This window comes from Aulostomus chinensis, chromosome 15 (genome assembly GCF_037954235.1).
Source record: "Aulostomus chinensis isolate RoL2024-O1b breed Wild chromosome 15, RoL_Achi_v1.0, whole genome shotgun sequence".
In the NCBI taxonomy this organism is placed as follows: Eukaryota; Metazoa; Chordata; class Actinopteri; order Syngnathiformes; family Aulostomidae; genus Aulostomus; species Aulostomus chinensis.
The window spans coordinates 24664752-24680276 of NC_141334.1; the positions used below are offsets into that span (position 1 = coordinate 24664752).

The window sequence follows — 15525 nt, forward strand, 5'->3', positions numbered from 1 at the left end:
CTGGGTATGAATTGCAAGTGCAGGGGACCCTCATCCAGGATAAAGTCCAAATTTCCAAGAGTTACTTTATTGATTCAGTTCATGATCTAGCATTAGGTTTTGGCGCAAGAGAGAAAATCATTACATTTGTGAAAGAAGATATTCCATCCTTTAACATCTCAGAAGTGGCAGAAGTGTCTGTAGCTAAAATCCTGAAGCAGCTCAGAAATTCCAAGGCAAATTACATTTTTGACTGTGACTGTGCATTTGTTAAAAAGTTTGCAAATATTCTTTGTTCTCCTATTACTCACTTGGTCAATTTATCCATTGCACAAACTTACTTTCCTACTGCCTGGAAGACAGCAGTAATAACCCCCATCTTTAAATCTGGGGATGCAGCCAATGTCTCAGTTCATAGGCTTATCAGCACCCTCCCTACCATCTCTAAAATAACTGAAAGGGTTGTATGTGACCAGCTGATAGCCTACTTGGAGGGCCACTCCCTACTGCACCCTATGCAGTTTGGATTTCGGGCAAATCATTCAACGGAAACGGCCTTTGTTACTTTATAGAGCAAATTAAATCTAAGCTTGACGGAGGTGGTGTTGTTGGTGCTGTCTTCCTGGATTTTAGGAAGGCGTTTGACACAGTAAATCATAATGTTTTGTTGTCCAAACCCTCACAGCTTGATTTCTCTGCGAATGCTTTGTCATAGATGGAATCCTATTTAGTTTCAAGAGAGCAGTGTACAGGAATTATTGACACATGCTCCACCCTGTCTAATAGCACCACTGGAGTGCCCCAGGGACCAATTTTATTTAGTCTATATTAATGATTTACCCTTGATTTGCCCAGATGTTCACACGCAAATGTATGCAGACGATAGTTATTTATGTCCATGCCAAAACTAGAGAATAAGCTGCATGAAAACTTACCTCAGCCTTAAACAGAGTGTCAGATTGGCTGACATACAATTGTCTTACTCTTAATGTGAGCAAGACAGTAGCCATGTATTTCTCCATCAAGAGGTGTGATGTAGATCAGCAACCTGACGTCCTTGTTAATGGGGAGGGCATAAAAACTGTTGACAGTCTTAATTCTGTCAGGTCCATTCATGTCAAGAAACACAGATGATAATGAGCTTGATTTGTTTATTATAGTACAATTGGCAGTATGGCTCTGTTCAGGGGAGTCCCCTGATAATTTTTCATTAGCACCATGAAACAGGGGACCAGCAGCATGAGGGAAGGTTCTCCCAGTTAAAGACTGGAAGAGCAATCATACCCCTGTGAAAAGAGCAAGCGACATGACATGGCACGAACTATGCCATGTATACACGACAAGGTGGAGCTCGGGAGGTGGAGGGTAGCAAGTTGCGAGCAGGAGCAGGAGCAGGAGCAGGAGCAGGAGCAGGAGCAGGAGCAGGAGCATAATCCAGTAACTAGCAGAGCGGTAGCTGAGGCCAGATGATATTTAAGTTGAGAGGGGCCAATCAGAAGCAAGGGATTTGATCAGTTGATGCGGAGCAGCTGTAGATCGGCTGATTGATCAGTTGATTGACGGACAGGAAGCCAATAGCGCTTGACTACCATAGCCTGACAGAACTAACGCTGACGCTCGATGTATCTGGGTGTCATTAAGAAGACTGGATTATTAAATGTCAAGCTCTCTCTTTCTCTCTCGCTCGGATATGTGCGTAACTTGGTGCACACACTTTTGGTAACAAGTCACCTGTTGAGTGAGTCCAGGTGGTTAAAAACCCTCCACACCAGACAGCTGCTGTGTTTGTGGGATCTGTGGATCCTGCTGGAAGAAGCAGGATGGAGCTCTGAATGCTTCCTGTCTCAAAGAGCTTCTCTGTGCAGCTCACATCCCCTCCTAAAAACATGAACCCATCAGATTCAATGTTGAACGGTGTCGTCTAAACTGTTTAAAAAGCCGTCCTGTCCAAACATTTGTTGGTGCAAAGACATTTAAAAACACAAGTTGAACATTTTCCAAAGCTGCTCTCTCTTTCTTTCAACACCTGGAATGATTTCCTCCAAATCCAAAGAAACCGGTATAAAAACCTCCTGGAGAATCAAAGTCCACCCTCTGCTACAGCTGGACTTGGGACTTAAAATGACCCCCATTAAAAGCCTTCCTGCCTTCCTGCATCCAAGCCAGTGCCCCCCCCCCCCAGCCTCCTCCACATGATGACTTCATTGAATGACGAAAGGGCCTCATCAAGAGCTCTGTCAGGTGCCTCTGCTGTGGAGGGTCTATCTGTCCGTCCACATTCAAACTGAAACAACGACTCTGCTAGAATCAAACTACTCAGGATGAAACAAACCAATGTTGAGATCAAGGAGCAACTCACCAGCTGATCAAGAGTCCTCAGCACCAGTAAAGCCTGGTCCTGGTCCCTGGGTGGGCTCCAACCACCAGCCTCTGGGTTAACAGCTGAGCACTGACCGATTGCACCACAGAGACTCTGAGTCTCCTGCTGTTCATGAAGAGTTTTCAGACTAAATTCAGTGTGTGAGGTCCACACTGCACATTTGAGGGAATATGAAGGACAGATGAGAGTCTGATTGTCATGGCGAAAGCCTTCACCACCAGAGCTGAAACAGCCCACACCATCTTAACCCCCCCAGACCATACAGGCTTCACCAGAAACAGACACACCTCAAATAACATCCATTGATGATTCAATCTGATTAATAGAACATGCAAACAAACGAGACAGTGATATTGTATGATCAGATGCTGAAAGATATTTACACGTTTTTTTATGTTCTGGTTTGTTTGTGTTTATCACACAAGTTTTAAAAAATGGACTCAAAGTGAGCTGGGTAGGACGCTGCAGCTCACAGAAGCTGAATGAATGAGTGGGTTCTCTTTTTCATGGGACGTGGATGAGAGTGAAACAAGAACTTCCTGGATTCAAAAGGATTTTAGTTTGTTGGCATTTTTTCAAAGAGACCAACCAAATCTCTGAGTGGTGCAGATGTCTGATGACTCCACAGAGCAGACTGGAGCGCTCAGCCTTACTCACCTGTGTGAGCCACAGCGGAGCCACCGTGTGTGATGGAGTTTCATTTTAGGCTCCAAGAGCCTAGATTTAATTGGTGTTTTTTGTGTTTTGAGGCCGACTGGCAGCGATGAATGAATGAACCATTGTTCCATGAGGGAGCTGGTGTCAGGTCAGTCCCTGTTTCTACAAGACCTCCTGCTTCAGAGACAAATGGTGAAACATTCAAAACTCAAATTCCTGTTCTTGTCACAATCCTGCACTCCAAAAGCAAAGCCTGTTCAATAAATGGTAGAGCAGAGTGGCGCAGCGGAAGCGTGCTGGGCCCATAACCCAGAGGTCGATGGATCGAAACCATCCTCTGCTAAATGAAAAGACCAAAATAAACCTGATTGTTTAGAGATGTTTATCTGTTAAAACAGGGTGGAAAAGAAACTGGTCTTCCTGCAGAACCACAAACCATTCTGAGTGTTAATAACAGTGTCCTTTTGACTGAAGCAGAAGTTTACTGATAGAGGTGTTCAATTTAACCTCACAGATACATTTCCATTTCTATATTGATCATCTGCAATGCGACAAGGGGGGTGGAGCCTATCCCAGCAGCTTTTGGATGAGGGGCGGGATTTAACATGAATAGGTCACCAGTCAATGGCAGGGCCAACACATATAAACAGACTGATTATAAAAATGTTTATCCCCAGTTTTCAGTTAGAGACAGAATTTAAGTGTGGAAGATTTTTTTCTATCTTCACTTTAATTCTAAGTGTTGAAAACTGTTTCAAACAAATTCTACTGTCAAACAGTTCAAGTGTTTTCTAATGAAGATGAATGTGCTCTTATAAACTTTTTTATTGTCTTTCTTTCATGTCCTCCTGAGATCAAAGACAGAATTCTAGGTACAAATAAATACACAATCAAAGCCCTGATGACATCTTCATAAATTTTGACTTTGATCTGGAGGCTCTTGCTTCAAATAAAATCAGTTGCTCCAGGGGAAAGTCTGCACATGAACACACACACAAACAAACACACACACACACACACACACACACACACACACACACACACACACACACACACACACACACACACACACACACACACATACACACACACACACACACACACACACACACACACACACTCCCAGTGGCTAACACATATTTTTCATCACTTAAACCTCCACTGAAAGTTTGAAAAAAGATTCCACATGTTGGTCAACCAGAGAAGCTTCCGCTTGTGAATCATACAACCATGCATGAAGGTCAAGCTGCATTATCTGCTGTGGCCATTAGCAGGGGAATTAGCTCAAATGGTAGAGCGCTCGCTTAGCATGCGAGAGGTAGAGGGATCGATACCCTCATTCTCCAGAAGACTTGAGCTTCTTCTGTTGTTGACCAGAGGAGCTGCTGTTTGAAGAATGCTGATGTTTGTCCACAAGTGTGAGAAAGTATCACCCTGCTACTGGAAATGTGAACGAACACGTGCTCAGGTCAAAGCTGGAATGAAACCAGTGACTTTGAACCACCCACATAGTGAAGGAGTTCATCCTGCAGCTTGAAGGCAGCTTTTAAATTCATTCAACATTGATTACGTTCCCCTCTCCTGCTGAATCACCATCCAGAACCTGGTCAAGAGGAGACTAGAGTTCAGGAGGTGATGTGACGGCTGGCTGGACAACTTAGCATCCAGAGCTGTCCAGTCTGAGATCCCAACTCCACACCATCGAGAGCCTCCTGAATTATGTCCTCAAGCAGCAGTCCCTGTTTGTCTCCTGGCTGGACGCGCTGCACCTGGATGGCCTCGCAGCTCTGAGAATCCAGCAAATAGTGTTGCTCTCGGCTCATCAGATGTCCATCCTCTCCTGTGCACGTCGGTTATGGAGAAGGGGAGACGGATTTCTTTTCCTCAATTCTCTCTAGACGACCTTCTTGTGTGTCAAACTACTTTGCTCAAAGAGCTCCCTGACCCAGTGGCCACAGGTGCCTCGACTTCTCTGGAGCAGAGAAAACCAGAGAACTCTGTGAGCGCTTCTACTGGTCTCTCGCCATCGTCCCTGCTGCTAGCCAAATCAGGCGATGTACCTGTCTTGTTGTCATCGTCCCCATTTAGTAGTATACCTGTCTCATTACTACGCAAACCCCAGTGTTCTGATCTTTTGTTGATTCCCCAGCTCCATGGAAGTCCTCACTACCAGAGTTCAGATTATCCATATCTTGCTTTACCAGAAAAGTCTCTTCTACGCACAAAATGTCAGCGTTCTCCAGGAGCTTGTCTATAACAAAACGTTGGGCTGTAAGATATAACTCTAATACAAGTCATAGGAACAGACATAATATCTATTCAGCACCTCGTTCTCAGGCATAGATATTTTCCTTGTGTCTTCCGGTACATTCCTTGTATCTGCAGCAGCCCTGGGTTTGCAGTCCTTATAGAATCATCACACTAAAAACCCTTCAGGCCACAGCTGAGGCTCGTTCATTTCTTCCACCTCTTTGCAAACGGCAGTTATTTTAAACAAGCTAAATTGGTTATGATCAAGGGCTATCTTTCACATGGGAAGTCGCGTTTTAGCTTTTCTTCCAGACAACTAGCCAGTGGTGACATCACCTCTAGCTGAGACTTGCCGGTTGATACTGCTTCATTAAACTCTGCTGCCTCTGCCACTGCCCTCGCTGGTGAGGCTGACAGCAGGTTTTCTCTCTCATCTGAACTCTCTGTTTACGATGGTGGCTGAAATCCTTGTCATTGTTGATTCAATCATCAGGTCTGTTGAACTCCCAGGTGCTATCACCAACTGTCTTCCTGGTGCCAAAGTTACGGACGTTATCAAACTGTCCCCAGTACTCATCGATCTCCACCCATCAGCTCAAATTCTGATTATACTGGTGTGCACCAATGATGTCATGAAGAGTCAGTCAATCACACTTCATGACCAACTCCAGTCTCTTGTAATTTCAATTCTGTGTTTCTTCTGGCCCCATCCAATCTCCTTCCAAATGCAGGGAGCATTTCAGCCGTCTTTACCATCTGCATGAATGGCTGAAAGACTTCTGGACTGCAACTGGTTCTGGTTTTATCAGCAACTTTGACTGTTTTTGGACCGATCCTGTCCTTCACAGATCTGATGGCCCACACCCCAACATGAAAGGTGTTTGACAAAACTTCATGAAGTTCATTGCTTTTCATTCTGATTGATGCTCATGTCAGCATGACCCTGAGCCAGTAGCCACTCCCACTCATCATGAAGAGCACCTTTCCTCCCTAATAATTTACCAGCCACCATACAGGTGTCAAGTACTCCAGTACATTACACTGCAAGACTGTCAAAAAAACCTGTTAGTATGTGTTTGCACAGGTGGGTTCTGTCTGACTTGATTACTATTAAAATACTTCCTGCTAGTCAGTTTAGTCACTCACTTTCAAAGGGTTGTCTGTGGAATCTAAGAGCCATCTTTAATTGGTAATGATTTTATTTTATCACATTTCCTTGTTGAAACTTGGTCAGAGTCTGAAGTTCCTTTCATGAAGACATGTCCTCATGGTCATAGTTTTTGGAATAATCTTAGGCTGTCTGTTTCGAGGGGGGGCTGCTTCACTTGGATAAATGCTGAGTGGAAATGGAAATCCTCAACAGTGTGATCTCGTTATCACAAAAGTTTTAAAAAATGGACTCAAAGTGAGCTGGGTAGGACGCTGTCACCGAAGCTGAATGAATGAGTAGGTTCTCTTTTTCATGGGACGTAGATGAGAGTGAAACAAGAACTTCCTGGATTCAACAGGATTTTAGTTTGTTGGCATTTTTTCAAAGAGACCAACCAAATCACTGAGTGGTGCAGATGTCTGATGACTCTTCTTCTTGTCACAATCCTAAACTCCTAAAGCAAAGCCTGTTCAACAAATGGTAGAGCGGAGTTGCGCAGAGGAAGCATGCTGGGCCCATAACCCAGAGACCAATGGAACAAAACCATCCTCTGCTGAATGAGAAGAACAAAATAAACCTGTTTTTTTAGAGACGTTTATTTGTTAAAACAGGGTGGAAAAGAAACTGGTCTACCTGCAGAATCACAAACCATTCTGAGTGTTAATAACAGTCTACTTTTGACTGAAGCAGAAGTTTATTTTATATACATATAAATTAAATGAATATGTAAATATATATTTTTGAAGGAGGCTGCATGGTGGTGCAGTGGTCAGCACTGTTGCCTTATAGCAAGAAGGTTCTGGATTCGAGTCCCGGCTCGGGCACGGGATCTTTCTGTGTGAGTCTGCATGTCCTCCCTGTGCCTGTGTGGGTTCTCTATGGTCGTCCGGCTTCTTCCCACCATCCAAAGACATGCAATTGGGCACTTGGCTTATAGATACTCTGAATTGACCGTAGGTATGAAAGTGAGTGTGAATGGTTGTTTGTCTCTATATGTTGGCCTTGCGATGGACTGGTGACCTTTCCAGGGCAAACCCCACCTCTCACCTGTTGATGCTGGGATAGGCTCCAGCCCCCTGCGACCCTTAAAGTAGGAATAAGTGGAAGACAATGGATGGATGGAAATTTATAAAGGTGTTTGTGATTCAACCTAACAGATAAATTCAATGTCTATACTGATTATCTGCAATGGTTTAGGGGGTGGAGCCTATCCCAGCAGCCTCTGGGCGAGAGGTGGGGTTCACCCTGGATTGGTCACCAGTCCATGGCAGGGCCAACACATATAGACAGACAACCATTGGCTCTCCCAGTCATGCCTACGGTCAATTTAGAGTCTGGATGAATCTCTCTGGCAGAATGAGACCTGTGTCAACGTTAAACATGTCAGCCCACATAACAAAGTCACGAGTCTTGTGGGAAAGCAAGCTGTGACGGCCTCCTGCCTTACTGGGTCTGCTTATGTTGTTTTTCCCGATGTCTGATGTTCTGTTTGTTTCCCTGCAGGCCTCAGGAGGAGGGGCCAATTAGTCCAACTGCGAGCACCTGGCCAGTGCTCCCAGGGGTATAAAAGGCTGGCTGATCAGGCCGTTTTCTCTCTTCCTCCACATGCCTGGCACCTTTTGGTTTGGTTGCCTTCGGCCATCTTAGCATTTTATGTTCACACCATACAACACTCTGCACACCATGTCCTATACATACACCACTGATGACACACCTCATACCTGTATTGAGTATTTTTAGTTATCCTTGCTTTTGTTAAGTAAACTTATCCATTTCTTTATAAACTACTGTTTCCCCCCCTTTTTTTTCTCATGGCTCCTGAGCCGAGTCATGACAAAGTGGGGGCTCGTCCAATTACAGTGTAATTGTGTAGATTGTAAGCCTTGATTGGTTTTGTGATGGTAGTTAATCTGCTAGGGTGAAGCACAGTTTTTTGAGTTGAGAATATGATTGGTTTTTGTTTCAGTGTTGTGGCCAGGCGGTTTAGGTAGGTGTCAGCTGGTGCAGATTTGTTTGTGAGTGCATTATTCTCTGTTAGACATAGCGGCGGTACCCCTTTGGGTTCGTCTTTTTTTTTTTTCTTGTATTGTTGCAGTAAACGTGGTTGGAGCAACTGCTCGGGAGCACTTTCTGTAGTTGCAGGGAAGTTGCCATTTTTTGGTTGTTTATCTGCGCAAGCGGAAGCCAGTGCATAAGTACCCGCCGTTAGAACTGCATGAAGATTGAGTCGAGTTAGATTTGGATAGGTAGAGGGGATAAGCACTGTTTGTGGGTTAATTTGGACGCTGTACCCACCGTGTTGGCACTTGCTTGGCCCTCTGTGGCTGTGGGGTTGTGGGGTTTAGACATTTGGTTTTGTTGCATCATGGCTGATATTACTAATTTTGTTAGTGCTCCATCAGAGGAGTTTTTGGACAGGTGTACAAAAGAGCAGTTTTTAAGAATAGCAGAGCATTATGACATTGGCATTCCTGATAAGCGGTTGAAAGATAATAAAGTGATATTGAAAGCAAACCTAAGGGAAAGTGGGGTTTTGGCTCTTTAGGAAGAAGTATCCGCCCCTCTGGTGTCTAATCTAACTTCTGCTGCTGGGTTGATACCATCAGTTATGGCGACTGGTGGTTTGACATTTGACCAGAAGAAGGAGTTGTTGTTGTTGCACTTGGAGCATGATGGCATAAGACACAAGGCTGATATTGAAAGGGACAGACTAAAGCTTGAGCAGGCAAAGTCGGTTTCAGAGCAGAGGAAGCTTGACTTCATTGAGAATGGGAGGTTGGCTGCTGATGGTTCTTGGGAGGTAGAGCGGTCCTCCTTTAGTCTTGGGTCTACAGAGGAGTCTTTTGATATTTTGGGAAACCTGAAACTGTTGCCAAAGTTTAATGAAAAAGACCCAGAGACATTTTTCTCTTTGTTTGAGTGTGTGGCCGACACAAGGAGGTGGCCGGAGCCTGCTCGTGCTGTAATGTTGCAATGTGTGTTGATTGGGAGAGCCCAAGAGGCTTACTCATCTTTGTCTTTGGCAGAGAGTCAAAAGTATTCGATTGTTAAATAAGCTGTATTGAAGGCGTATGAGTTGGTCCCTGAAGCGTACCGTCAGCGTTTCCGTACATGGAGGAAAGGGGATAAAGAGACACATCTGGAGTTTGTTCGTGATCTAACTGCTCACTTTAGTCACTGGTGTTTGGCCTTGAAGGTTGAAAATTTCGAAGCGCTGTGCGATTTGATAGTCTTGGAGCAGTTTAAGAATTCCATCCCTGAAAGTATTGCTACATATGTAAGTGACCAAAAGGTAAAAACTGCTGCTGAAGTGGCTGCTTTAGTGGATGACTATGCGCTGACGCATAGGCGTAATTTTGGTGGTTTGTGTGCTCGCAGTACTGGATTTGGGGAAGTTTCAGGTGGTGTGTATTTTCCTACCCAGTCATTGAAACCTGACGTGAGGGAGCGTAGCATGCGCAGTGCTGATAGGGTCTGTAACTTTTGCCATAAAAAGGGGCATTGGAAGGCAGATTGTTATGCTTTTAAGTCTAAGGCTAGACCAACTGGTACGGTGGGGCAAGCAAAGGGTGCATGTCTAGCGGTGCCTATGTCAAACAGGTCATCTGTGGGGGTAGTAGGTGATGGGATGCGGGAAGAAGTGCAGACTGGTGAACTGGATTCATTTTTACCTTTTGTGTTGGAGGGTTTTGTCTCTCTTGTGGGAAGTGAGGTGAGGGTGCCTGTTGGGCTACTGCCTGATACCGCTGCTTTTGACGCTTTGATCCAAGCTTCAGCATTGCCTTTTTCAGAGGAAAGTGATACTGGGTGTTCTATTCCTGTGCTAGGAATGGGGATGAAAACTTTGCAGGTCCCTTTGCACAACGTCATGCTGTACTCTGACTTGTTCCAGGGCCAAGTTGTTGTTGGTGTGCGTCCGGCACTGCCTATCAGGGGCATCACATTGATTCTGGGTAATGGTGTGGCAGGAGGGCATGTTTGGGCAGATGTTCCACTGCCGCCCCCTCCTGTGGTTTCTTCAGTTCCATTGGTGAGACAACCTCTCTCCATCTCGCAGGAAGACCTGAAAGCAGAACAGCAAGCTGATCCGTCTTTAAAGGGTTTGTTTGAGCAGGTGCTTCCCGGTGAGGAGGTAAAAAGTAGCTCTCAGGGCTACTTCAAGCATAGTGATGTGTTGGTACGAAAGTGGGTGCCTCATGGTGACAGTTTTTTTGGGGACCCCATTATTCAGATTGTGTTGCCATTTAAGTTTCGGGAATCAGTGTTGAAACTAGCTCATGAGGAATCTGGACATTTGGGGGTCAGGAAAATCTATGATATGGTTTTGCGAAATTTCTTTTGGCCCCATTTGAAAAAGGATGTTGCGGCACATATTAAAACATGTCATACTTGCCAACTCACTGGGAAACCCAACCAGAGCATAGCTCCTGCTCCTTTGTCACCCATTTCACTGTCTGCCAGCCGTTTGAACATCTGATAATTGATTGTGTGGGTCCACTTCCGCGTTCGAAGTCTGGTGCAAGTTATCTCCTAACAGTAATGTGTCAGAGTACTCGTTATCTGGCCGCATACCCATTGCGCGCTATTACAACAAGGGCTGTGGTTCGTGCTCTTCCAGTTTATTTCTATTTTTGGTATCCCAAAGATCATCCAAACTGACCAGGGGTCAAACTTCACTTCCCATCTCTTCGCTCAAGTACTGAAACAACTTCATGTCAAGCACAACAAAGCATCTGCTTATCATGCGCAGAGTCAGGGTGCGCTAGAGCGGTTCCTTCAGACTGTGAAGTCTCTGTTACGTGCTTATTGTACTCAGATGGAGAGGGATTGGGAGGAGGGGTTGCCCTGGTTGATGCTAGCTGCTAGGGAGGTAACACAAGAAAGTACTGGTTTCATGTGGGAAAGCAAGCTGTGACGGCCCCCTGCCTTACTGGGTCTGCTTATGTTGTTTTTCCCCATGTCTGATGTTCTGTTTGTTTCCCTGCAGGCCTCAGGAGGAGGGGCCAATTAGTCCAACTGGTAGCACCTGGCCAGTGCTCCCAAGGGTATAAAAGTCTGGCTGATCAGGCCGTTTTCTCTCTTCCTCCACATGCCTGGCACCTTTTGGTTTGTTTGGCTTCGGCCATCTTAGCATTTTATGTTCACACCATACAACACTCTCAACACCATGTCCTATACATACACCACTGATGACACACCTCATACCTGTATTGAGTATTTTTAGTTATCCTTGCTTTTGTTAAGTAAACTTATCCATTTCTTTATAAACTACTGTGTCTCTCCCGTTTTTTTTTTCTCATGGCTCCTGAGCCGAGTCATGACTAAGCAAAGTACACCACACATACACTTGGTACAGAGACGCACACATAAAGACAGCCAAGGTCCAAGATGTGACCCCTTGATGGGCTCCTTTGATGTGGACAGCGACTGGACAGGAAGGGTCCTGGTGGAGATTCCCCATCAAGAGCATCATCTCCTGTAAAACAAAAAGGAAATTTACATGCTTCTGTGTCCCTGCGGCCTCTCCTACATTGGCAAAACCACAACACCTTTAAAAACCAGAATCACAGAACACAGGTGCGCTATCCGCAACCAGGACCCTTCCAGTCCAGTCTCTGTCCACTTCACAGAAGCCCGTCACGGGGTCACCTCATTAAAATACATTGGGATTGAATCCATCAAACCCCCTCACAGAGGTGGGAAAGTGGACACGTTACTCCTCAGGAGGGAACTATTCTGGATAAAGACATTGGGTACTCCAGCATCGAAAGGACTTAATGAGGACTTCAACATGAAGCCAATCCTATGAACTGTTCATGGTCCTCTTTCTGCGATGTTTGAGTGACTTTTTTGATGGCCTTGCGGCCATCGAAATAATTTCCATGTGGTTTATGAAGGTGGTGTTTCATGTACCTCTGACTTTCTTATGTATGTGCCTGCGAGATTCTGCTACTATATTTCTATCTGTGTACTGCTTCAATACAATGGATATGACCGGTACCTTTGGTCCTGTCTAAGGATGGATCAGTTTAAATTATCATATAATTTAAAACATCTTTAGATTCAACATGTTAAATAACCATCCTATTGATAAAGCAATGTCTTAAAGATATTAAGAGGCGCCTCTATATTCTACTAGATTTATACCGGCCGGCCGGCCTGATGTGTTTTCCATCTGTTTTAATTTAAAGTCCAATGTATATATGACATAATTATCTTGTGTTTTTTGATGGTTTTATTTTTGTACATATGTATGTATTTGTCATGGTGTGAATAGTGGAAAAAAAAAATTCCTGATCATGTGACTCCTCGGGGTGGATTAAATGATGGAGTCCTGTACACAGGATTTAGCCTGAAGAAGAGCTGCTACGCTCCAAACGCCGCTGTATGGTGATGTGCTAAATAAATGCACAAAGGTGAGCTGATGTGTGCGGACTCTTTTTTGCCTTTCTATATTGATGTGTAGTCCAGCGCCTATTCATGAATTGTGTGCAACTTCTCTACTTTTGCATATCCAGGAATGTCCAATTCCTTTCTGGTACTTGAAGATAGTATAACGTCCATCACGTCACACAGACACACACACACACACACACACACAAACTCACAGCCTGAAATCAGTATAAAATGTATATCATCTTCTGTATCATTGGAAGACATCTCTGACTGCATTTCTCGTAGGGTTCATTGCTGAGAATAAAGAGGTCCCCCATCTGGCACCTGACACTCAGTCGTCTGATTCCTCTCATCCACCTTTTTCTGCCACGACACCTCATCCCCTCTTGATGTCTTTGGACTGCGGGAAGAAGCCGGAGAACCAGAGAGAACCCACACAGGCACAGGGAGAACATGCAGTCTCACCCAGAACCCACACAGGCACAGGGAGAACATGCAGTCTCACCCAGAAAGACCCTGTGCTTGAGCCAGGGCTCAAACCCAGAACCTTCTTGCTGTGAGGGGACAGTCCTGACCACTGCACCACCGTGTTGGATTTTCTGCAAAATCATGAACTGGCACTTGACAGTGAGAGCATTCAAACCAAACATCCCAGTGTCATCAACATTTCTGTAATTACATGATAGAAGCTGATGAGTTTTTGTATCAGAACAAGAGGAATGTGCTCCATGGAAACAGTAACAATTCTTTATTTTGATTTTGTCCTTCACTCCTACACAAGAGAGTCAAAGAGTCATCTGGCTTGGAGCAGCTGCTGCTTCAGAATGGGACGAGCCTCAGGACTTTCCAGTGAGTGCTGCAAACTTCCACCAGCGCCCACTGCCAGCACGTCTTCATGACGTAGCTGAGAAGAACTCAACAACACCAGAGCACTGAAGAGGATCAAAACACTTCTTTGCTTCCTCATCTCTCTCTATCTGTCTCTACCATCTGGAGCTGGGGCCAGGACCTTCACATAGTTTTTCTCTTTTTTTCCAAAAGTGAATGACAAGACTTCCTCTGTATATTAGAATATGAACTACTTAAAACTGCTCATCCCCAGTTTCAGTTAGGATTAAATTGAAAATACAAAAAAAGCTTCCAAACTTAAATCCTGTCACTAAGTGTTGTAAACTGTTTCAAACAAATTCAACTGTTAAATAGTTCAAGTGCTTTCTTATGAAACTGCATGGGCTCTTATATACTTTTTTTGTTCCTTTCATGTCCTCCTGAGATCAAAGACAGAATTCTAGGTACAAATAAATACACGATCAAAGCCCTGATGAAATCATCAGAACCCACAAAGGAACAGGGAAAACATGCAGACTCTCCCAGACAGACCCCGTGCTCCAGCCGGGGCTCAAACCTGGAACTTTCTTACTGTGAGGCAGCAGTTCTGACCACTGCACCACTGTGCTGCCAGTAAGTCCATTACCCAGAATTCCTCACTCACAACAGTCATTCCATTAACAGCTCTTATCGTTCAACAGTGATACACTATGACACACCACCTCTCCATGTTTGAGATTGGCCATTTAATGCATGTGTCCAGGGCAATGCCCCTCCCCTTCATGTATTCCTTAAACAAAATTTCCTGGATTGAACAGGATTTCAGTTTGTGATTTTTCAAAGACAACAAAGAAATCTCTGTGGAGTCATCAGACATCTGCACCACTCAGAGCAGACTGGAGCGCTCAGCCTCACTCACCTGTGTGAGCCACAGCAGAGCCACCGTGTGTGTTGGAGTTTCATTTTAGGCTCCAAGAGCCTGGATTTAATTGGTGTTTTGTGTGTTTTGAGGCCGACTGGCAGTGATGAATGAATGAACCATTGTTCCATGAGGGAGCTGGTGTCAGGTCAGTCCCTGTTTCTACAAGACCTCCTGCTTCAGAGACAAATGGTGAAACATTCAAAACTCAAATTCCTGTTCTTGTTCCAATCCTGCACTCCTAAAAAAAAGCCTGTTCAACAAATGGTAGAGCAGAGTGGCGCAGCGGAAGCCTGCTGGGCCCATAACCCAGAGATTGATGGATCGAAACCATCCTCTGCTAAATGAAAAGAACAAAATAAACCTGATTGTTTAGAGATGTTTATCTATTAAAACAGGGTGGAAAAGAAACTGGTCTTCCTGCAGAACCACAAACCATTCTGAGTGTTAATAACAGTCTACTTTTGACTGAAGCAGAAGTTTACTGATAGAGGCGTTCAATTTAACCTCACAGATAAATTTCCATTTCTATATTGATGATCTGCAATGGTACGAGGGGGGTGGAGCCTAAACCAGCAGTTTTCGGGTGAAGAGCGAGGTTTATCCTGGAGCGGTCGCCAGTCCGTGACAAGGCCAACACATATAAACAGACTGATTATAAAAATGTTCATCCCCAAGCTTCCATACTTAAATACTGTCAGTAAGTGTTGGAAACTGTTTCAAACAAATTCTACTGTTAAACAGATTTTTTGTATCTTCAATTTAATTCTAAGTGTTCTGAACAAATTCTACTGTTAAACAGTCAAAATGTTTTCTAATAAAGCTGAATGTGCTCTTGTATACATTTTTATTGTGTTTCTTTCATGTCCTCCTGAGATCAAAGACAGAATTCTAGGTACAAATAAATACACTATCAAAACCCTGATGACATCATCATGAATTCTGACTTTGATCTGGAGGCTCTTG

At 44.4% G+C, this 15525-nt stretch overlaps 2 non-coding genes across 2 annotated transcripts; both read left to right on the forward strand.

Annotated features, from left to right (window-relative positions):
* The first annotated feature begins 3287 nt into the window (after nt 1–3287).
* trnam-cau (transfer RNA methionine (anticodon CAU)) lies at nt 3288–3359 on the forward strand. Its single transcript has one exon. It is a non-coding gene; the product is annotated as a tRNA-Met (tRNA).
* A 930-nt stretch (nt 3360–4289) lies between these two features.
* Nucleotides 4290–4362, forward strand: trnaa-agc (transfer RNA alanine (anticodon AGC)). The gene has a single exon. It is a non-coding gene; the product is annotated as a tRNA-Ala (tRNA).
* Nucleotides 4363–15525: the final 11163 nt, after the last annotated feature.